Raw genomic sequence first — 21,052 nt, 5'->3', positions numbered from 1 at the left:
TATTCTAAATCGGTTTTACTGCTAAATAGCCATATTGCAAATAATGAGATTTGGTAGAATTAATAATATGGTGTAATATTTATACGTAAATGTGGAAATGGCCCCTTATGTGCACGCTTTCTCATAAGTACTCCATAAGTCCTGTCCCTTTCAAATAACGAGGTAACGAGCGTCACTTTGGTGGGTAGTCCTGGTGGCTGCAGGGCGAGAGAGGATGGCGTGAGCCTGGTCTCCCTCTGCGACACCACTGGCTTCAGTGGGCTTTTATAGGCCAGTCTGGGAACCTAACTGCCGAGTTCCAAAAGCAGGTTTGCTCACTATAAAATTTATGTGTGCCTATGAGAAAAAAAAAAAGAAACTCAGAAGTATCAGAAGTATAACAGGAAAAGAAGACCCATATCTTGCTATCTAAAGGGCCATGCCAGTCATGTTAGCATGTTTCTTCCAGTTGTTTTGCTGTGTACTTAAGGAAAAAATACTTCTGAAATCAGTGTACCACAATTTGATATCCCTCTTAAAATTATCGGCAACTTCTCATTAAAAAGTCTTTCTAAATATGTATTTTAAGAGTGCAAATACCCATTCCCCAAGGAATTTTGTATTTTTTTACTGTTATAAATATGTTTAAACAAGTGACTCATAGCTTTACTTTTTTGCTGGCTAAATAATACCAATTAAGAAAAAAATCACTCGTTGCACGGTAGTGCGAGCGCCTTACAGCCTCCGTTCTCAGGGTCGGCCGCCCTCCCGCGTGCCGAGCTGCTAGGGAGCCGCTGTTGGCGAGCTCGTAGGAGCTTGAGACTGTCGTCACCTCTCCAGTTTTAACCGGGGGGAAGAATAGTTGAGGCAGATCGTCCAGGAAAGCTCTATATCGGTGGCCTCAATACAGAAACAAATGAGACAGCCCATGAAGCAGTATTTGGCAAATATGGGCGAATAGTGGAAGTTCTTTTGATGAAAGATTGTGAAACCAATAAATCTAGAGGATTTGCTTTTGTCACCTTTGAAAGCCCAGCAGATGCTAAGGATGTAGCCAGAGACATGAATGGAAAGTCCTTAGATGGAAAAGCCATCAAGGTAGAGCAGGCCACTAAACCGTCACTTGAAAGTGGCAGACGTGAACCACCTCCACCTCCAAGAAGCAGAGGCCCTCTGACAGGTCTTCGAGGAGGAAGTGGAGGAACCAGGGGGCCTCCATCCCATGGAGGGCACATGGATGATGGTGGCTGTTCCATGAATTTTAACGTGAGTTCTTCCAGGGGACCACTTCTGGTATAAAGAGGACCACCACCATGAAGTGGGGGTCCTCCTCCTAAAAGATCTGCCCCTTCAGGACCAGTTTGAAGCAGCAGTGGAATGGGAGGAAGAGCTCCTGTATCACGTGGAAGAGATAGTTACAGAGGTCCACCTCGAAGGGAGCCCTTGCCCTCTCGTAGAGATGTTTATTTGTCCCCAAGAGATGATGGATATTCTACTAAAGACAGCTATTCAAGCAGAGATTACCCAAGTTCTCGTGATACAAGAGATTATGCACCACCACGATTATACTTACCGTGGTTATGGTCATTCCAGTTCACGTGATGACTATCCATCAAGAGGCTATAGTGATAGAGATGGCTATGGTTGTGATTGTGACTATTCAGATCATCCAAGTGGAGGTTCCTACAGAGATTCATTTGACAGTTATGGTAACTCACGTGGTGCTCCACCTACACGAGGGCCCCCGCCATCTTATGGTGGAAGCAGTCGCTATGATGATTACAGCAGCTCACGTGACGGATATGGTGGAAGTCGAGACAGTTACTCAAGCAGCCAAAGTGATCTCTACTCAAGTGGTCGTGATCGGGTTGGCAGACAAGAAAGAGGGCTTCCCTCTTCTAAGGAAAGGGGGTACCCTCCTCCACGAGATTCCTACAGCAGTTCAAGCTGCGGAGCACCAAGAGGTGGTGGCCGTGCAGTAAGTCGATCTGTGATAGAGGGGGAGGCAGAAGCAGATCTTAAAAACAAACAACTTTGGACCAAAATCCCTGTTCAAAGAAACAAACAAAAGTGGAACCTGTTCTACCACAACTACCCAAGGACTACTAAAAGGAAAGATTGTGTTACTTTTTTAAAATTTCCTGTTAAGTTCCCCTTCCATAATTTTTATGTTCTTGTGAGCAAAGAAAGTAAAACATGTTTAATCTTTGATTTTATGACATTGCTTCCAACAAGCAAATGAAACGTTAAGTGTGTTTCAGTCTTGACATGTGTACTAGTGGTGTAATCTTCCAAGTAAAAGTGTCCCTAAAGGCCATTTCCTATAGGATTTTCCCCAGTAAATGATGAGGCAAGCAGTTTATCTTACACAAAATTTCTAGTCATCTAAAGTGGAGAGATGAATCCTCCTGCCTATATAAACAAGCTAGCTATTAGAGGGTGGTTGGGGTATGCTACTCTTAGGATTTCAGAGTGTCTTCAAGCTAAAATCTCAAATGTTCTCAGTATGAAAAACCTGAGATCAGATGCATATATGTAAGGAAAGTGCTATTCGCCCAGTAAACCCAGAAAAAAGCAAATGAATAATGTTGGCCATATTTTGCCTTTCTGACATTTCCTTGGGAATCGACAAGAACCTCCCCTTTCCCCCTCCCCATTAAGACCATTTAAGTGTGTGTTAAGCAATGACAGAATACTAAATAAAAAGTTTGGCCAAAACCAACCATGAAGCTACAAAAAAAAAAAAAAAAAAAAATCAGAAAATAAAGAGAATGAAAATCAGCCATTATTTCCCAAAGAAACCTTTACATGTGGAGAGAATTCTTCATCTGCTTTTTACATTTATAAGTAAGTAAGTAAGTAAAGTCGCTCAGTCGTGTCTGACTCTTTGTGACGCCGTGGACGGTAGCCTACAAGGCTCCACCATCCATGGGATTTTCCAGGCAAGAATACTGGAGTGGGTTGCCATTTCCTTCTCCAGGGGATCTTCCTGACCCAGGGATCGAACCCAGGTTCAGGCATTGCAGGCAGACGCTTTACCGTCTGAGCCACCAGGGAAGCCCTTTTTACTTTTATAGACATATATAAAATATACACATATAAACTGTCTTTTAAGTTGTACACATGTAACTTAAAGGAGATTTTTGTTCATGCATGCTTGTAAGTTAAATTTTTATCCTAGCATATCATGTACATCATTTCATGTCAAGATAGAATTACACATCATTTATTGGGTTGTGATTTGTATTTAAATACCAGAACTAATCTTTTGGCTGTGTTGGGAAGAAGGCACTTTTAGGAATGGAGTTGTTTACAAATAAGAATATTACTTTTGTACTATGATTTATATAACTAGTGATTTGTTCATGGACATTTGTGTTATTTCTATATTCTTGCTTTCATGAATAATATAAATAATACTGTGATTAACATCCTTGCCATTTTGATCTTTATATTGCTAATTTCTTCATGATTGTAAAATAACTGATTAACATTTATCCATCTGTTTAATGAAAACAGAGCAGTGGAATGCCTATGATTTTTAAAAAGCTAATAATATAGAAGGGTTTATGAATAGAAAGAACCTATTCTTCACCTCTGTTCTTATCCATCAGAGGCAGTTGCTTTTAATTCCTCTGGCCTTACCTCTGTTATCTATAATACAGTTTTTTTTTTTTACCATTGATTTGTCATTATCCATTGACTGTACTTCAGTAAGTGGTGTTTCAGTTTATTTTACAGTCTTTCTTTTTCCATTTCCTCTCAATATAGTTAGGTTCTTGGTCCCATTACAACTAAACAAATTTTTAGAACATGCAGTTTGGATACTTGATGAACAAGTCGTACTCTAAAGATGAAAAAGAGCAGTTTTTGTTTATGAATTCTGTTTCCTTCTTAACTCTTGCTTTTTGTTCTGTACTCTTTTTCTGTCAGAATTTTTTCCCAATTTTACTGCTAAGAGAATTTACATTTGCCAACTCTTATATTAAAGGAGAATGATAATCCCCGTGAATCTTTCTTGTGAGATTCTCAGGAGTTCCCATGTGACCTGTAAATAAAACAGACGAAACCTTAGGGAAACTCTTTCTGTATCTAATGTACATGTAGTGTTTTAGGTATGTTGTCAGTCTTGTCTCAAGATTTTCTTCATTGCATTGTCCAAACCTGAATTATATTAAGAACAATAAAAATTTAATTCTAAGGAGGATAGGAATCCCTTTTAGAGCCAGTAATCGTTTCCTTAAGGAATATATCAGAACATAGAGGAATTTTCTTTACTAGGCAGTCAATGTATTAGTCATTCTTTTAGTCAGTGATTCAATATTGCATTTTAATTTTGTTTTGTTTTTGATGGAGGTTTCATGATCTGTTGTTTGTTCTTCTGTACTTTTTGCTAATTTGTTTTTGTGGGTGTTATCAACAAAGCCAGATTTAAGTCAGTCAAGAACTTTGTTATCTCATGCATATGCCTCAAGTGATAAAATCTCAGATGTTATAACTAATGGAAAATGATCTAAAACTTGTTTATTTCATCTTAATTTAATGCTTTTGTATTCCAAGAATAGTTATTGATCTTATACGTATGTACAAATGCAAACTCATGATACCCATGATTAAAATACCCTAGATAGTGAGTTAAACTGTATATTTTTGAAAATAATTTGTTTCTATAAAGGTCTTCATAAACCTCATGTTTAATTTGTGGGTAGAAATATTAGTAGCTTCCAGGTTTTGTGTATCAAGCACTCTGTTAGGCACTCTCCAAAATGTGTCTATAAATTTGCATTCATCCCTCTTAACGATTTCTATTTTACAAGGTAGGAAAGTGGGACTCTTTCAGTTATTTGCCCGTAGTAACACATCTATTAAATGATAGAGCTGAAGCTAGGTATGGTCATGTGTTCTCCCATTTTATTTTCAGCACCTCAGTTTCTAAAATGGACGAAGGATGCTCAGTCACTAAATAATGTCTGAGTCACTTGTGACCCCATGGACTGTAGCCCACCACGATCCTCTGACCATGGGATTCTCCAGGCAAGAATACTGGAGTGACTTGCATTTCTCTGATAATGAGTGATGTTGAGCATCTTTTCATGTGTTTGTTAGCCATCTGTATGTCTTCTTTGGAGAAATGTCTGTTTAGTTCTTTGGCCCATTTTTTGATTGGGTCATTTATTTTTCTGGGATTGAGCTGCAGGAGTTGCTTGTATATTTTTGAGATTAATCCTTTGTCTGTTGCTTCACTTGCTATTATTTTCTCCCATTCTGAGGGCTGTCATTTCACCTTGCTTATAGTTTCCTTTGTAGTGCAAAAGCTTTTAAGTTTAATTAGGTCCCATTTGTTTATTTTTGCTTTTATTTCCAATATTCTGGAAGGTGGGTCATAGAGGATCCTGCTGTGATTTATGTCGGAGAGTGTTTTACCTATGTTCTCCTCTAGGAGTTTTATAGTTTCTGGTCTTACGTTTAGATCTTTAATCCATTTTGAGTTTATTTTTGTGTATGGTGTTAGAAAGTGATGACTGCTATCCAAAAGTCTATAAGCAATAAATGCTGGAGAGGGTGTGGAGAAAAGGGAACCCTCTTACACTGTTGGTGGGAATGCAAACTAGTACAGCCACTATGGAGAACAGTGTGGAGATTGCTTAAAAAACTGGAAATAGAACTGCCATATGACCCAGCAATCCCACTCCTGGGCATACACACCGAGGAAACTAGATCTGAAAGAGACACGTGCACCCCAGTGTTCATCACAGCACTGTTTATAATTGCCAGGACATGGAAGCAACCTAGATGCCCATCAGCAGACGAATGGATAAGAAAACTGTGGTACATATACACAATGGAATATTACTCAGCCATTAAAAAGAATTCATTTGAATCAGTTCTAATGAGATGGATGAAACTGGAGCCCATTCTACAGAGTGAAGTAAGCCAGAAAGATAAATACCAATACAGTATACTAACGCATATATATGGAATTTAGAAAGATGGTAACGATAACCCTATATGCAAAACAGAAAAAGAGACACAGAAATACAGAACAGACTTTTAGACTCTGGGGGAGAAGGCGAGGGTGGGATGTTCTGATAGAACAGCATTGAACCAAGTATAATATCAAGGGTGAAACAGATCACTAGCCCAGGTGGGATGCATGAGACAAGTGCTCGGGGCTGGTGAACTGGGAAGACCCAGAGGGATGGGATGGGGAGGGGGGATCAGGATGGAGAACACGTGTAAATCCATGGCTGATTCATGTCAATGTATGGCAGAAACCACTACAATATTGTAAAGTAATTAGCCTCCAACTAATAAAAATAAATGAAAAAAAAAGAAGTACTGGAGTCGGTTGCCATTCCCTTCTCCAGGGAATTTTCCCAACCCAGGGATCAAACCTGCGTCTCCTGCTTGGCAGGTGGATTCTTCACCACTGAGCCACCAGGGAAGTCAATGGAAGAAGAATAGATGAGAACAAAATGAATAGTAACTAAGATAGAAATTTTGAATATAGAGTTTGTTATTGGTGTCACCAAAGCCAGTGATCCCAAGTTCATGTTAGGTGAATAGCATAAAATATGTCTAGATCTGCCTTGTCTTTTCCTGCACTTAGACCTGAATCTTTGTAACTTTCCTGTTGATTCCTTTGGATACTGTGATGTATTGCATGTAGAAATCATAACTTATCTCTGCCACTCTTGATTAAAATTGTTACTTCTCAAATTGGTCCTTTTACATTGGTTCCCATGTGAAAATCATCATCTTTCCCATTACTACCCAGTTTGCTTCCTCAGCTCTAGATTCTGTGTTTGTCTCTTGTCTTTATTGAGACAACATTTGAATATCATATAATTCACCCATTTAAAATGTACAGTTATTGGATCTTGGCATATTCAGAGGTGTACAGTCCTCACCAAAGTCAATTTTGGGACATTTTCATCACCCCCTAAAGAAAGCCTGTGTCCTTCGTTAGCCTGTTACTCCCCAACACCCCAGCTCTTGCTCTCATGTTTGTGCTATGTTGCTTCAGCTGTGTCTTGACTCTTTGCAACCCCGTGGGCTGTAGCCCGCCAGGCTCCTCTGCCCACGGGATTCTCCAAGCAAGAATACTGGTGTTGGTTGCCCTTCCTTTCTTTAGGGGTTCTTCCCGATGCAGGGATCAAACCCCTGTATCTTACGTCTGCATTGCAGGCAGATTCTTTATTGTCTGAGCCACTTGGGAAGCCCCACACCAGGCCTCGACAACCATTGATCTTCTTTCTGTCTCTGATAGATTTGCCCGTTCTCAGTATTTCATATAAGACTTACTTTTCTTAGCATGTTTTTGTTGCTTAATAGTATCTATTGTATGGATATATGTATAATTATCTTTTCATCAGTTCAGTTCAGTCGCTCAGTTGTGTCTGACTCTTTGCGACCCCATGGACTGCAGCATGCCAGGCTTCCCTGTCCTTTACTATCTCCCTGAATTTGCTCAGACTCATACCATTTAGTCAGTGATGCCATCCAGTCATTTCATCCTCTGTTGACCCCTTCTTTTCCTGCCGTCAATCTTTCCCTGCATCAGGGTCTTTTTCAGTGAGTTGGTTTTTTGCGTCAGGTGGCCAGAGAATTGGAGTTTCAACTTCAGCATCAGTCCTTCCAATGAATATTCAGGTTTGATTTCCTTTAGGATGGACTGGTTGGATCTCCTTGCAGTCCAAGGGACTCTGAATAGTCTTCTCCAGTACCACAGTTTGAAAGCATCAATTCTTTGGTGCTCAGCCTTCTTTATGGTCCAACTCTCACATCCAAACATGACTACTGGAAATACCTTATCCTTGACTATACAGACCTCTGTCAGCAAGGTGATGTCTTTGCTTTTTAAATACGCTGTCTAGGTTTGTCATAGCTTTCCTGCCAGTAAACAATCATCTTCTAATGTCATGGCTGCAGTCACCGTCCACAGTGATTTTAGAGCCCAAGAAGAGGAAATCTGTCACTGTTTCTACCTTTTGCCCTTCTATTTGTTATGAAATCATGGGACTGAAAATCATCATCTTAGTTTTTTGAATTTTGAGTTTTAAGCCAGCTTTTTCACTCTCCTTTTTCACCTTCATCAGGAAACTCTTTACTTCCTCTTCACTTTCTGCCATTTGAGTAGTATCATCTGCATATGTGAGGCTGTTGACATTTGTCCCTGCAATCTTGACTCCAGCTTGTATTTCATCCAATCCTGGCACTTTGCATGATGTTCTTTGCATATATTAATTAAACATGGTGATGATATACAGCACTGACGTACACTCCTTTCCCAGTTTTGAATCAGTCTGTTGTTCCATGTCTGATTCTAACTGTTGCTTCTTAACCTGTTTACAGGTTTCTCAGGGGGCAGATAAGGTGGTCTGGTATTCCCATCTCTTTGAGAATTTTCCAGTTTGTTGTGATCCACACAGTCAAAGGCTTTAGCATAGTCAGTGCAGCAGAAGTAGGTGTTTTTCTGGATTTCTCTTGCTTTTTCTATGATCCAACGGATATTGGCCGTAGATACTTGATTTATTGGCTGTTATGAATAAGGAACATTAGTATGTAATTTTTTTTGGTGGACGTGCTACCCTATCTCTTACCCTCACAATATAAATAAGATTATTACATCATCATTTTAAAAATCAATGGCTCTTCTTTGCTGAGAACAAAAGATGAACGTGTCTTAGCAAAGAACATGCAGTTTTTCCACCGCCTGGCTACAATCAGACTGCAATTGTGCCAGCATCACTCCACTGAACTCTCTTTTCCCAACCCTTTCTAAAGAGAGCCCCTTACCTACTTGTGGAGCATGCTTTACTTTCTTATCCCTGTACTCTGCAAATTTCTTTTCAAAATAATATCTCTAATTCTTCGTCTGAACTAAAGCTTTTTACTTCTCTGCATGCAACTCTGATTTCACTAGACCCTTCCACAGTTTCAGACCTAGTTTTGTCTGATTTTTAATCAGTTTTAAATACAGTAAATTGAAAATACATTAAAAAATAGGATTTATCACATCTTGTTTCTTTACTTACTGTGATATCCTTTTTATTGGAACTCCTAAGGACAAGGGTTGTTTCACTTCATAGCTTAATACAGTGCCTGACAGAGTATTGATGCTCAATCAGTATTGAGTATGTGTCCAGAGGAGTTAAAATTAGCAATCATATTAAATTGGTTTGTATTATGGCTATCTGTCCTGTCCTTTATATTCTGTTCTGACATCAGCACACCCATTAAAAAAAGACAGAGGAACTTTTGTTATATGTCAATTAAAAAAAAATTACCATTCTAGAAAAAAATACTTGTGAGCCTCATTCTCTATGGTAATAAGTCTATATTGATCCTAGCACTGCTGAAATTAGATTATCTTTCAGTTAGCTTTTGTCTTTAAAATTCTGAGATTCTGACTTTGGTTTAGTTTTAGTTTGAGACATTCTTGATTTGTCCTATGATAACCTTGTTTATTCTTTAGGGATTCTGAGTAGAGAAATTAGCCACATTGATTCCACTGAGAGGGTGAGCAGTGTCTTGGTGGTGGTGGTGCTGGTTTAGTCGCTAAATCGTGGCCGACTCTTGTGACTCCCTTCCAGGCTTCTCTGTCCATGGTATTCTCGAGGCAAGAATACTGGAGTATGCAACAGTTAACACTGACCAAATAGATCCCTTCGGTTTATAAATTGCAAGGTTTTTCATAGCTTTATTTGCTAGTTTTCATAGTTAGTTTAGAGACCACTTGAAAGTTCGATACCAACCTACTTCTAAATTTATCCTCCCCAGCCCCTGACTTCTCTTCTCAGCTTGGATTCAAATATTGAAATGGCTACTTAGCCATTTGGATATCTGTTAGGCATATGTTGCTTTTGATTACCCCTTCCCCTAAGTCTGTTCTCCTATCTCACAGTAGTATCTCCACCCACTTAATATTTCAAACCATAAACTTAAAAGCCATCATCTGTTTTCATATAGTTATCCCTTTTAAATATATATTTTAAATATTATTGTATCTTTTATTATTATTATTTTATTATTATTTTGTTTTCTTCAGCTAGGATGTAAACTCCATGAAGACAGAGATTTTAGAATCTCACCTAATTTTGTATCCCACGCAGCAGTGTGTGACATATAGTTTGTTCTCAGTAAATACATATTAAATAAGTGAATCGGTCAATCCTCATTCCTTTCTGTCCCTTCTTTTCAGTCAAATCAATAGGAATTTTGTTTGCTCTGCCTTTGATACACAACCCAAATTGTTCCAGCTTCTTTTCATCTTTATTTTTACTGTTCTAAGTTACCATCAGTTTTGGCCTAGTTTATTGTGATAGCATTTAAACTAATTGTTTCCATTCTTACGTACTTCTGTTCTTTTCACAAAGCAGCCAAAATAATCTTTGAAAACATCAGATCTGCTCATACTGCTCCTGCTAAGTCACTTCAGTCATGTCCAACTCTGTGCAGCCCCGTCCCTGGGTTTCTCCAGGCAAGAACACTGGAGTGGGTTGCCATTTCCTTCTCCAATGCATAAAAGTGAAAAGTGAAAGTGAAGTCGCTCAGTCATGGCTGACTCTTCGCGACCCCATGGACTGCAGCCTACCAGGCAAGAGTACTGGAGTGGGGTGCCATTGTCATGGTCCTGCTTAAAATTTCCTATAGGTTACTCCACTTATCAAAGTCCGTACCATACTTAAGCCCTTAAGCAATATTGTCTCTGCTGCAATATCTTTTTAGCTTCGGGATGGGGGGATTACTCCCTACTCCACTTGGAACAGTTGAGTCATGCCCATTGCATGACCTTGTCAAACTTTCAGGGTCTTATACCTGTCATTTTTCTGGCATGTGAGTTCTTTCCCTAGTTTTTGTTACTACTATGTAACAAGTCACCCCAGAATTAACAGCTTAACATAGCACCCATGTGTTATCTCACAGATTAGGTGGATCTGAGCTGTTAGGGTCCTCTGCTTAGGACCATGCTGAAATTAAAGTATAAACAAAGAGACTGGAATCTCATGTGAAAAGTGAAAGTGAAAGTCACTCAGTCGTGTCTTTGTGACCCCATGGCCTATACAGTCCATGGAATTCTCCAGGCAGGAATACTGGTGTGGTAGCCTTTCCTATCTCTAGGGGATCTTCCCGACCCAGGAATCGAACCGGTGTCTCCTGCATTGCAGGCGGATTCTTTCTCACCTAAGCTGCACCTTCCTTCCCTCCTCCTTTCCTCCTTCTCTCTTTCTCTGTGTCTCTCTGTCTAACCCCACCCACCGCCCCACCCCCATCCCCCCGTCTCCCCCCCCCCCCCCCCCCACACACACACTCTCTTTCTTGGATTTCTCTTTGTCTCTTCCTCCTGTCTCTGTCTCTCTCTTTTCCCCTCTCTTCCCCCATCTCTCTCACTTTCCTTCTCTCCCTCATGTTTTCATTTCATCTACCAGGGCATCTCATGTAAGGCTTGGAATTCACTTCCATACTCATTCGGATTGTTGGAAGACTTTATTTCCTTGTGGTTGTTGGACTCGGGTCCTTGTTTTCTTACTGGCTGTTGGCTATGAATTGCTCTCAGGTCCTCGAGGCTACCTTCAGGTCCTTGCTGTGTGGTCCTCTCATAATCTGGAAGGCTTAGTCTTTAAGAACAGCAAGAGAATCTCTCTTTGATTCACTGTGGTTTAAAGAGCTCAGCTAAAAAGTTCAGACCCACCCAGGGGAATCTCTGTTGATTAACTTGAAGTCAGCTATTTAGTTACCTAATCACAGGAGTGATATTCCATCATGTTCACTGGTATATTAAGGGGAAAGAATTATACAGAGTGTGTGCACCAGAGACAGGAATATTGAGAGCCATTTTAGAATTCTGCCTACCACAGTTTGCCCTCTGGCTAAGGAGGATTCTCACATGGTATCCTCTCTTTGTTACCTTTGATTCCTAGACATGTTTCTGAGGGCAGATGTTTTTTTCTTATTTTTATTTCATTACTGATTTGAGGTAGGTAGTCAACATTGAAAAAGTAGCGATCTGTTTTTATTTCACTAGCTTCCATTACCAGTTATTAATAAATATGAAAAGAAACAATCCTCAGAATTGAACCCAGTACTTAGAGAGTCCATGGTAGAAGTGTCCATGACAGCATCTATTTGCTTGAGTAATTAAATATTACTCGAATTATATGAAATTGCCTTTTTAAAAAACGTGAAAAAAAACTTCAATTTCAGAAATTCCACATGGTTCAACCTAATAAGTGTAGCTAAGAGTAGAGCAAGGAGGAAGGTAATATACTTTCTCTTTTCCTTGGTTTTTGGGAGGAGTTTGGCAGTAATAATGTCTGACTTTGAAAAAATGTCATGATACTTAGTAAAATTTTCTAGTATTCACTGTAGTGTTCCTTTTTTAATTGACTAAATCAGCTTTTATTTCCCAATATTTCTAGTTAAAAATATCTCTAAATATTGGGAAATAAATAATCTGAAGGAAGAAATAGGATGATATGAAAAACTCACCAGGAGGGGTGGAGAGCTGAGGCTTGAGTATTGAAATTAGCCAAGTAAGAAGGCAGTCCAACCAGTCCATCCTAAAGGAAATCAGTCCTGAATATTCATTTTAAGGACTGATGATGAAGCTGAAGCTTCACTACTTTGGCCACCTGATGCAAAGAACTGACTCTTTGGAAAAGACCCTGATGCTGGGGAAGATTGAAGGCGGGAGGAGAAGGGGATGACAGAGGATGAGATATTTGAATGGTATCACTGACTCAATGGACACGAGTTTGAGTAAACTCTGGGAGTTGGTGATGGACAGGGAAGCCTGGCGTGCTGCAGACCATGGGGTCGCAAAGAGTCGAACACGACTGATCGCCTGAACTGAACTGAACTGAAGAAAAGCTTTGGAATCCTTCCAGTCTACCCCAGATTGAACTTGGTAATTTTCATGTGGGAGTTGCAGCTGTTGAAATGCTTTTAGATGATTTCACTAAGTAAACTTCATCTTGGGATAAAAAATTAAGGGATGACTTCTCAGACATAAACTATGTACTATGTTTGCCTTTATAGGAATGAATTTATTTATTTATTTATTTTTCTGAAAACATTATTTCTTGACAGGAATTTTTTGCAATTCTTTTGACAAAGATTTAATTGTTTTTAAGTGCTGTGTTTTTATTGCATATATTGGGCAACATGTATATGTAGATGCAATGAATAAAAATGTGTTTTATATGTGTGTATATAATGTTTAACAATATATCTATATTCATTCATATCTGTCTAGAATTCAATCATAAGTCTATATGTGAGTACTTCCTTAAAATAGAGTTTATTTTTTCTAGATTTGCTGATTGGTGATTTCTGGATAAATTCATCACAGCGTTACTATTTTCATTTTCCTTTTATTACCCTGTCCCTTGTGTTAGTACATAAAGTGACAGAGATGGAAGAATACCATAGCTGTGTATAAGACATTCAGAGCAAATGGGCACGCATGCTTACTGTATAAAAGAGATAATTTTTCTTTCTGGAGCAAAAGGCAGCATGCTTACTGTCCGTCATAAAATATTCAGGTTCCCTAAGTTCAGGGTTCCTTTCAGGTAATGCAAGTCACCACATGGACACATAGTATGTGGCCTTGTTTGTGTTACCCTGAACCTTAGGTTCAAAGTGTGGTACAAAGATACTCTACTTCTGTTGTTGAAAGTAATAAATAGCTCCTCATTTTGTCTAAAGGAAAAAAAAAACCTAGAAAGTTTTATGTTTCATTGGTGATCATGAGGTACCCCTGAGCCAGATTCACACTCTGGCTGCCTGTCCTCTTCAGGTATCGATGTGCTTTATTTGGCTAGTACAGTGTTTTGGAAGTCAGGAAAATTTTTTGTAAAAATCTTTACTTTAGTTTTTCTTGAAAACTTGGAAGATACTGCATGACTTGTTTGAAATTATAAATGGTGGCACTTGGCTCCAACTGAGTATCTGCTTCTGTATGGGGGATGGGCATTCACGCCAGTTCTCTGTAGACCTTATTCCCTGTTGTTTACACCTGGTCGTTTTTCCCCCCGCCACATACGTTTCCTGCACAGTATTTTCATTTCTCTTGGGTCAAAAGAATGATCATGTTCAGGAAACTTTACTTTTTAAATAGCTGTTTTTTGAAATTGTAGTTTATATGTTATAGCTTTTAATTGGCCAGAATATTTTATTAAATCAGGTAATTTAGTGCTGAACAAATCAACTTTCTATTTAATCAACTTTATACTTACTGACTAATCTCAGTTTCCATGGTCTTTATGGTTTAGCTTTACATTTTCAAAAGATTCTTCAAGTTATATTGCTCATTAAACAACAAATATCATTGATTTTATAGGAGATGGTTTTAAGTAGAACTTTTGAATGAAATTTTCTAGCTGGTTGAACTTTTTACTCAGTCAGAATTTTAGAGGTTTTCTTTCTTTTTTCCCTTCATTTATTTTTTGTTTAGACCAAGCCCTGCGGCATGTGGGATCCTAGTTCCCCATCCAGGGATCTTAACCACTGGACTGCCAGGGAAGTCCTGAGATATTCTTTTAGTTTATTTTCTTTTTTTATTTTTTCTACTCTTGTAGAACAGCAATATAACTAATACCACTGTAAGTAATATTTTAACCTTCACCCTGAATAATTTGGTTGTTTTTGTTTCTAGTCTTTTTTAGGGAGTTGAAGAGAATTATACATGCTTGAAAGTGCATAAAACATAAAAGTAGAGTTTAACAAATAATTTTAAAACAAAAACTGTCTCACCTCCCAGGCTTAAAAGAATGAAACATGATATGGCCTTTTCTGATGTCTCCTCCTTCTCTTCCTGATATATAGATGCCTTAAAAAAATTTCCTGCTTTTGTTTACAGTGTTGCCATTCAGTTATGTATTTCTGAATTAATACAGTCAAATTTTGTTTGTTTTGGAATCATTTTTGGAATCATACTCTATATTCTGTGTTCTTTTTCACTCATTAACATTTATGAGAGTCATTTAAATTGTGAAATGTTGCTCTAGTTTTTAATTTGATTTCCATATAGGAAAATATTTCATTACTGATTCATTCTCCAGCTAATGAATGTTCATGTTATCCAGTATTGGGTAAAAAGAACAGTGCAACTATGAATATTTTTGTACATGTATTTTGGTGCACATTTTCCTGTTTTCTCACAAATGTATACCTACAAAGAGCTAGGCTATGTGGCAGAGCTGCTGTTCCAACTGTGCTATAAAGCCATTATCCTTCAAGAAAAAAGAAAGACAGAAAAACAAAGTGAGAGTTAAACTAAAGGACATACCTGTTTTCAAAGGTACTAGCTAGGGCCAAGTTCTTTCCCAGAGAACTTGTACCAATCTATATTTCCACGAGCATATGAATGGCAATTCTGGATCTTCCATATTATTGCCAGTGCAAAACTATAATATCCATAAAAAATGAATATTTCTCGGCATATAATCTTTTAAATATAGTGCGCATGCACACACAGACACACTGTCCCTCTCTCTGCATACCAAGAAATGATTGATTAATTTTGCTTAAATAAAGTATTGTATAAAAGAGAAAAATTTTTTTAGCTTTGGAGGTAGTTAATTAGCTATTTTATACTTCTGCTCCCAGCCTTCACAGTTGAGATGGTACTAATACTAAATAATGAGAAAACTTGTTTTTTTCCTCACTACATGAGAACTTGCCACTATATTCAAAGGACATAGGTTATAGCAATATGATCTCAAAAAATGTCTTACCTGTGTTCTCTTCTAGGAGTTTTATGTCTTGTCTTGTATATAACTCTTAAAGCTGTTTTGAGTGTATGTATAGCCTGAGGGTATGTTCTAACTTCATTGATTTGCATGCAGCTTTCCAACTTTTCAGCACCACTTGCTCAAGAGACTGTCTTTTCCCCATTGTATATTCTCGCCTCCTTGTTGAAGATTAATTGACCATAGGTGTGTGAGTTTATTTCTGAACTCTCTATTCTGTTCCATTGGTCCAGGTATCTATTTGTGTGTGTGTGTATGTGTGTGTGCACCAGTACCACACTGTTTTGATTATTGTGACTTGATAGTGTTGTGTGAGGTCTGAAAAAATTATGCTACCTGCTTTGTTCTTTTTCCTCATGATTGCTTTGGGAATTCTAAGTGTTCATGGTCCCCTGTAAATTTTAGAAGTCTTTGTTTTAGTTACGTGAAAAATGTCATGGGTAGTTTTATAGAGATCACGTAAAGCCTATAGATTGCTTTGTGTAACATGGACATATCGTGATATATTTTAATATTCATTTACTATTAATTTCAGGGAAGATTTGGTTTTTTTTGTCTGTTTGTTTTATTTGAGTTAAATACATGTATTACACAGTCCAGGGAATTCTCCAGGCCAGAATACTATAGTGGGTAGCTGTTCCCATCTCCAGGGGATGTTTCCAATCCAGGGATCGATCCCAGGTCTTCTGCATTGCAGGTGGATTCTTAATCAACTGAGCCAGCAGGGAAGCCCCTAATCAGCAATTTTTAAAAAATTTTCCCACATTAGGATTTTTTTACCTGGGTAAATTTAATCTTTGTTTTATCATAATGAATTGGAGAATTGACCTGATATTTAATATAGCTAACTTATTTCACTGAGAAAATTTTTATCGTAGTGTTAAAAATATGTATCTATTTTGATGCTTTGCTTTAGTAAAATATCAAAATATTTAAAGTTTTAAAGTATATAAGGATATAAATTTATAAAGCCTTGTTAGTGAGAGATTTGCATGTAAGAACTCTTCATTCTGGTTATTAATTTTTCCTAAAGTAGATATGTAGATAGCACTTTGATTTTTATCCTTTGAAAAATTGCCGTGCTGAGATTTATAAATGCTATAACAGTTCATGGTAAACCTCATGCCCTTATAAATGTAATTTTGACTTGAAATTGTAAACAAAGTTTTCAAGAAAATCATAAAGCTACTTGAAAAGGAGGAAGAAGGACTTCCCTGGACATCCATTGGTTAAGACTTCATGCTTCCAATGGTAGGGGGTGTAGGTTCGATCCCTGGTCTGGGAACTAAGATCCCACATGTCACATGGCCAAAAAAAAAAAAGCAATAAATGAAATACAGTTAATTTCTATTTTAAACTTTGGTCCCTTTTTACCATATTTGTGTCTCTTCTTAACCTGTAAGCTTTTGAGTGTACTAGTTCTCCATGAGTCCATTTTATTTTAACTTTGGGAATGGGTAGCTGAACCTCTAGGTATTCATGTCTGTTTTAGATAGACATAACCTGCCAATATAACCTGCTAGACGTAACCTGGCGAGAATACACAGAAGAACTATACCAAAAAGATCTTAATGATGCAGATAACCATGATGGTGTGATCACTCACTTAGAGCCAGACATCCTGGAGTCTGAAGTCAAGTAGGTCTTAGGAAGCATCACTACGAACAGAGCAAGTGGAGGTGATGGAATTTCAGCTGAGCTATTTCAAGTCCTAAATGATGATGCTGTGAAAGTGCTGCACTCAGTATGCCAGCAAATTTGGAAAACTCAGCAGTGCCCACAGGACTGGAAAAGGTGTTTTCATTCCAATTCCAAAGAAAGACAATGCCAGCGAATGCTCAAACTACCGTACAATTGCACTCATCTCACATGCTTGCAAAGTAATGCTCAAAAATTCTCCAAGCAAGTCTTCAACATTACGTGAACCGAGAACTTCCAGATGTTCAAGCTGGATTTAGAAAAGACAGAGGAACCAGAGATGAAATTGCCAACATTTGCTGGATCATTGAAAAAGCAAGAGAGTTCAAGAAAATATCTACTGCTGCTTTATTGACTCTGCCAAAGCCTTTGACTGTGTGGATCACAACAAACTGTGGAAAATTCTTAAAGAGATGGGAATACCAGACCACCTTACCTGCCTCCTGAGAAATCTATGTAGGCCAAGAAGCAACAGTTAGAACTGGACATGGAACAACAGACTGGTTCCAAATTGGGAAAGGAGTACGTCAAGGCTGCATATTGTCACCCTGCTTATTTAACTTGTACGCAGAGTACATCATTGGAAATGCCCGACTAGTTGAAGCACAAGCTGGAATCAGGATTGCCAGGAGAAATATCAATAACCTCAGGTATGCAGATGACACCATCCTTACGGCAGAAAGCGAAGAGTAACTTGAAGAGCCTCTTGATGAAAGTGAAAGAGGAGAGTGAAAAAGCTGGCTGAAAACATTCTAAAAGCACAGATCGGCATCTGGTCCCATCACTTCATGGCAAACAGATGGGGAAACAATGTGAGACTTTATTTTTTTGGGCTCCAAAATCACTGCAGATAGTGACTACAGCCATGAAATTAAAAGGCACTTATTACTCCTTGGAAGAAAAGCTGTGACCAACCTAGACAGCATATTCAAAAGCAGGGATATTACTTTGCTGAGAATGGTCCGTCTACTCAAAGCTATGGTTTTTCCAGAAGTCCTGTTTGGATGTGAGAGTTGGACTATAAAGAAAGCTGAGCACCAAAGAATTGATGCTTTTGAACTGTGGTGTTGGAGAAGACTCTTGAGAATCTATTGGACTGCGAGGAGATCCAACCAGTCCATCCTAAAGGAAATCATTTCTGAATATTCATTGGAAGGACTGATGCTGAACCTGAAGCTCCAATACTTCGGCCACCTGATGTGAAAAACCCACTCATTGGAAAAGACCCTGATGCTGGTAAAGATTGAAGCCAGGAGGAGAAGGGGATGACAGAGGATGAGATGGTTGGATGGCATCAGTGAGTTGCTTGACATGATGTTGAGCAAGCTCCGGGAGTTGGTGATGGACAAGGAAGCCTGGCGTGGTGCAGTCCATGGGGTTCACAAAGAGTCAGACGCTACTGAGCAACTGAACTGAACTAAATCTGACAATGCAGGAGACATAAGAGATACGGGTTCAGTCCCTGGTTCGGAAAGATCCCCTGGAGGAGAGCATGGCAGCCCACTCCAGTATTCTTGCCTGGAGAATCCCATGGACAGAGGACGCTGATGGGCTGTAGACATAGAGTTGCAAAGAGTCAGACATGACTGAAGTGACTTAGTGTGCATGCATGCAAAGAATTTTAGGCTTAAATTACCAAGAGTACACTTTCTTCAGAGCTTCTGACTGACTGACTGAATTCTAGGAAAACTTAATGTCATTTAGAGACCACTTTCATTTCTCCCTGGGTAGAGTTTTTAACTCTGTGGTAGAATTCAGGGGATCTAAGAACTGGGTTAAAATATCTCACTGAATGTTATCATTTCTTTGAATTATGAATGGGGCAGCAACTGTCGTTAGTTACTATTTTCAATACAGTAATACAGAATGTATATTATATCACAATTTTGTCTTAATGTATTAATACCCATATTTCAACATAATTGGTTTTTGTAATCTATTTATGCATTTAAAAATATGAGTATAGGAAGAAGTTTGTTTCTATTAGATTGCAAGGGATTCATGGCTCCACTCAACCTAAGGAGAATGAATTGTTTTATATTAGATAACCTCACCACCAGTCCCTCCCATCAGGAAGCTCACTGTAGCCTCTTCGCCTCCTATATCAGAGGGCAGACAGAAGAAGCCAGAAGAACCACAGCTCCACAGAGACTTGAACAAAAGCCACATTACAGAAAGTTAATCAGCATGAAAAAGCAGGAAGTTATGTCTCAGATGGGTAGATGGGGCTTACCAGGTGGTCTTGGTGGTAAGGGACATGCCTGCCAGTGCTGCAGACATAAGGGATGAGGGTTTGATCCCTGGGTTGGGGAGATGTCCTGGAGAAGGAAATAGCAACCACTCCAGCATTCTTGCTGGAGAATCCCGTGGACAGAGAAGCCTAGCGGGCTATAGTCCATAGTGTCGCAAAGAGTCAGACACGACTGAAGTGACTTAACAAACACAACTGCAGAATTGCCCCTTATTCATGGAGGTTAGCCAAATTGTCAGTACTTTTGTGGGTTAGACTGATAGAGTTGGGTAAGACTGATTGTTAGATGCTAGAAAGGGGCCAGAGTAAAGTGGTTTCATGCTTCTCAAAGGCTGATGGGTGGTTTATTACCAATAAAAAGTGGGGGAGACATAATTTTTATTTACATAAAAGCATATGCTATTTTTTTTGATTGCTCAGGTTCGTGACTGTTGAACTATATGAAAATATAAAAATGATAGGAAAAAACACTTGCATGCTTTCTATTAAGATCTTTGTGTATCTTTTTTATAAATCTTTTTTAATAAGATGTATGCATACTTGTGAGTATGTATATATTTATATATGCACACGAATTTACACATAAATACACATATAGAAATATGTATATGTATATTTAGATGTGCTTTTTTAGAAACAAAAATGCGATTATGCTCTATAAGTAACTTTTTTGGATCAGGTTTATTGAGGTATAATTTATTTAAGGTAAAATTCGCCTTATCACAGTTCTGTGTATACTTCCATCGGTTTTGACAGGTACAGAGAGATCTGTAATCTGCATACAGTCATGATCTTGAAGCAAGTTATGTCACTCCCTAGAATTTCCTTTTGCCCTTTTTATAGTTACTATTTGCTCTTGTAATCATTTATTGATATTTCCTTTTTGTTCCTTTTACAAAATATCAAATAAATGGCATCCTATAGGATGTTGTTTCTAGTCTGGCTTTTTTGTTTATATTTTTCCTTTAAAATTTTTACTTTTTAGTATGCTTTGAGAATCTTTTATCAAGTGGATAAAAATATTCATTTCTCTTTTTTTATACTAATTTCATTGTTTAAATTTATGAAATTTTAAGCTTTTAGTCTTATTTTATATTTATTTTAATATAATTTGTGAGATAGAGAATTTAATTTTTTAAAAATAAGCTACTTTTGCAATATTTATTAGTACTGAGTTACTAATACTCTTACTAAATACCGATTTCTTCACAGGTAACACAAGTAGCAAGGCAACCGGGACCCCCGACCCCTTCCCCTTACTCAGCACATGAGATAAACAAGGGGCATCCAAATCTTGCGGCAACGCCCCCGGGACATGCATCGTCCCCTGGACTCTCTCAAGTAAGAAAAACCTTTTTTTCCTAAAATA

The 21,052-nt window shown here is 38.3% G+C and overlaps 1 protein-coding gene and 1 pseudogene across 10 annotated transcripts in view; both read left to right on the top strand.

Moving 5' to 3' along the window:
• The first annotated feature begins 610 nt into the window (after positions 1 to 610).
• Positions 611 to 2,656, top strand: LOC133060581 (RNA-binding motif protein, X chromosome-like; annotated as a pseudogene).
• Positions 2,657 to 20,895: 18,239 nt separating this feature from the next.
• Positions 20,896 to 21,052, top strand: part of EIF4G3 (eukaryotic translation initiation factor 4 gamma 3) — a 220,991-nt gene continuing 220,834 nt past the window's right edge. For all 10 annotated transcript variants that reach the window (XM_061148102.1, XM_061148101.1, XM_061148099.1 and 7 more), the window contains exon 1: positions 20,896 to 21,024. The gene's annotated coding sequence lies outside the window, so the exon portion shown is untranslated. The remainder of the gene's footprint in view (positions 21,025 to 21,052) is intronic.

The sequence above is a fragment of the Dama dama genome, chromosome 8, assembly GCF_033118175.1.
Source record: "Dama dama isolate Ldn47 chromosome 8, ASM3311817v1, whole genome shotgun sequence".
In the NCBI taxonomy this organism is placed as follows: Eukaryota; Metazoa; Chordata; class Mammalia; order Artiodactyla; family Cervidae; genus Dama; species Dama dama.
The sequence above is the reverse complement of the archived record's forward strand: the minus strand, read 5'-3'. Positions and strand labels throughout refer to the sequence as shown.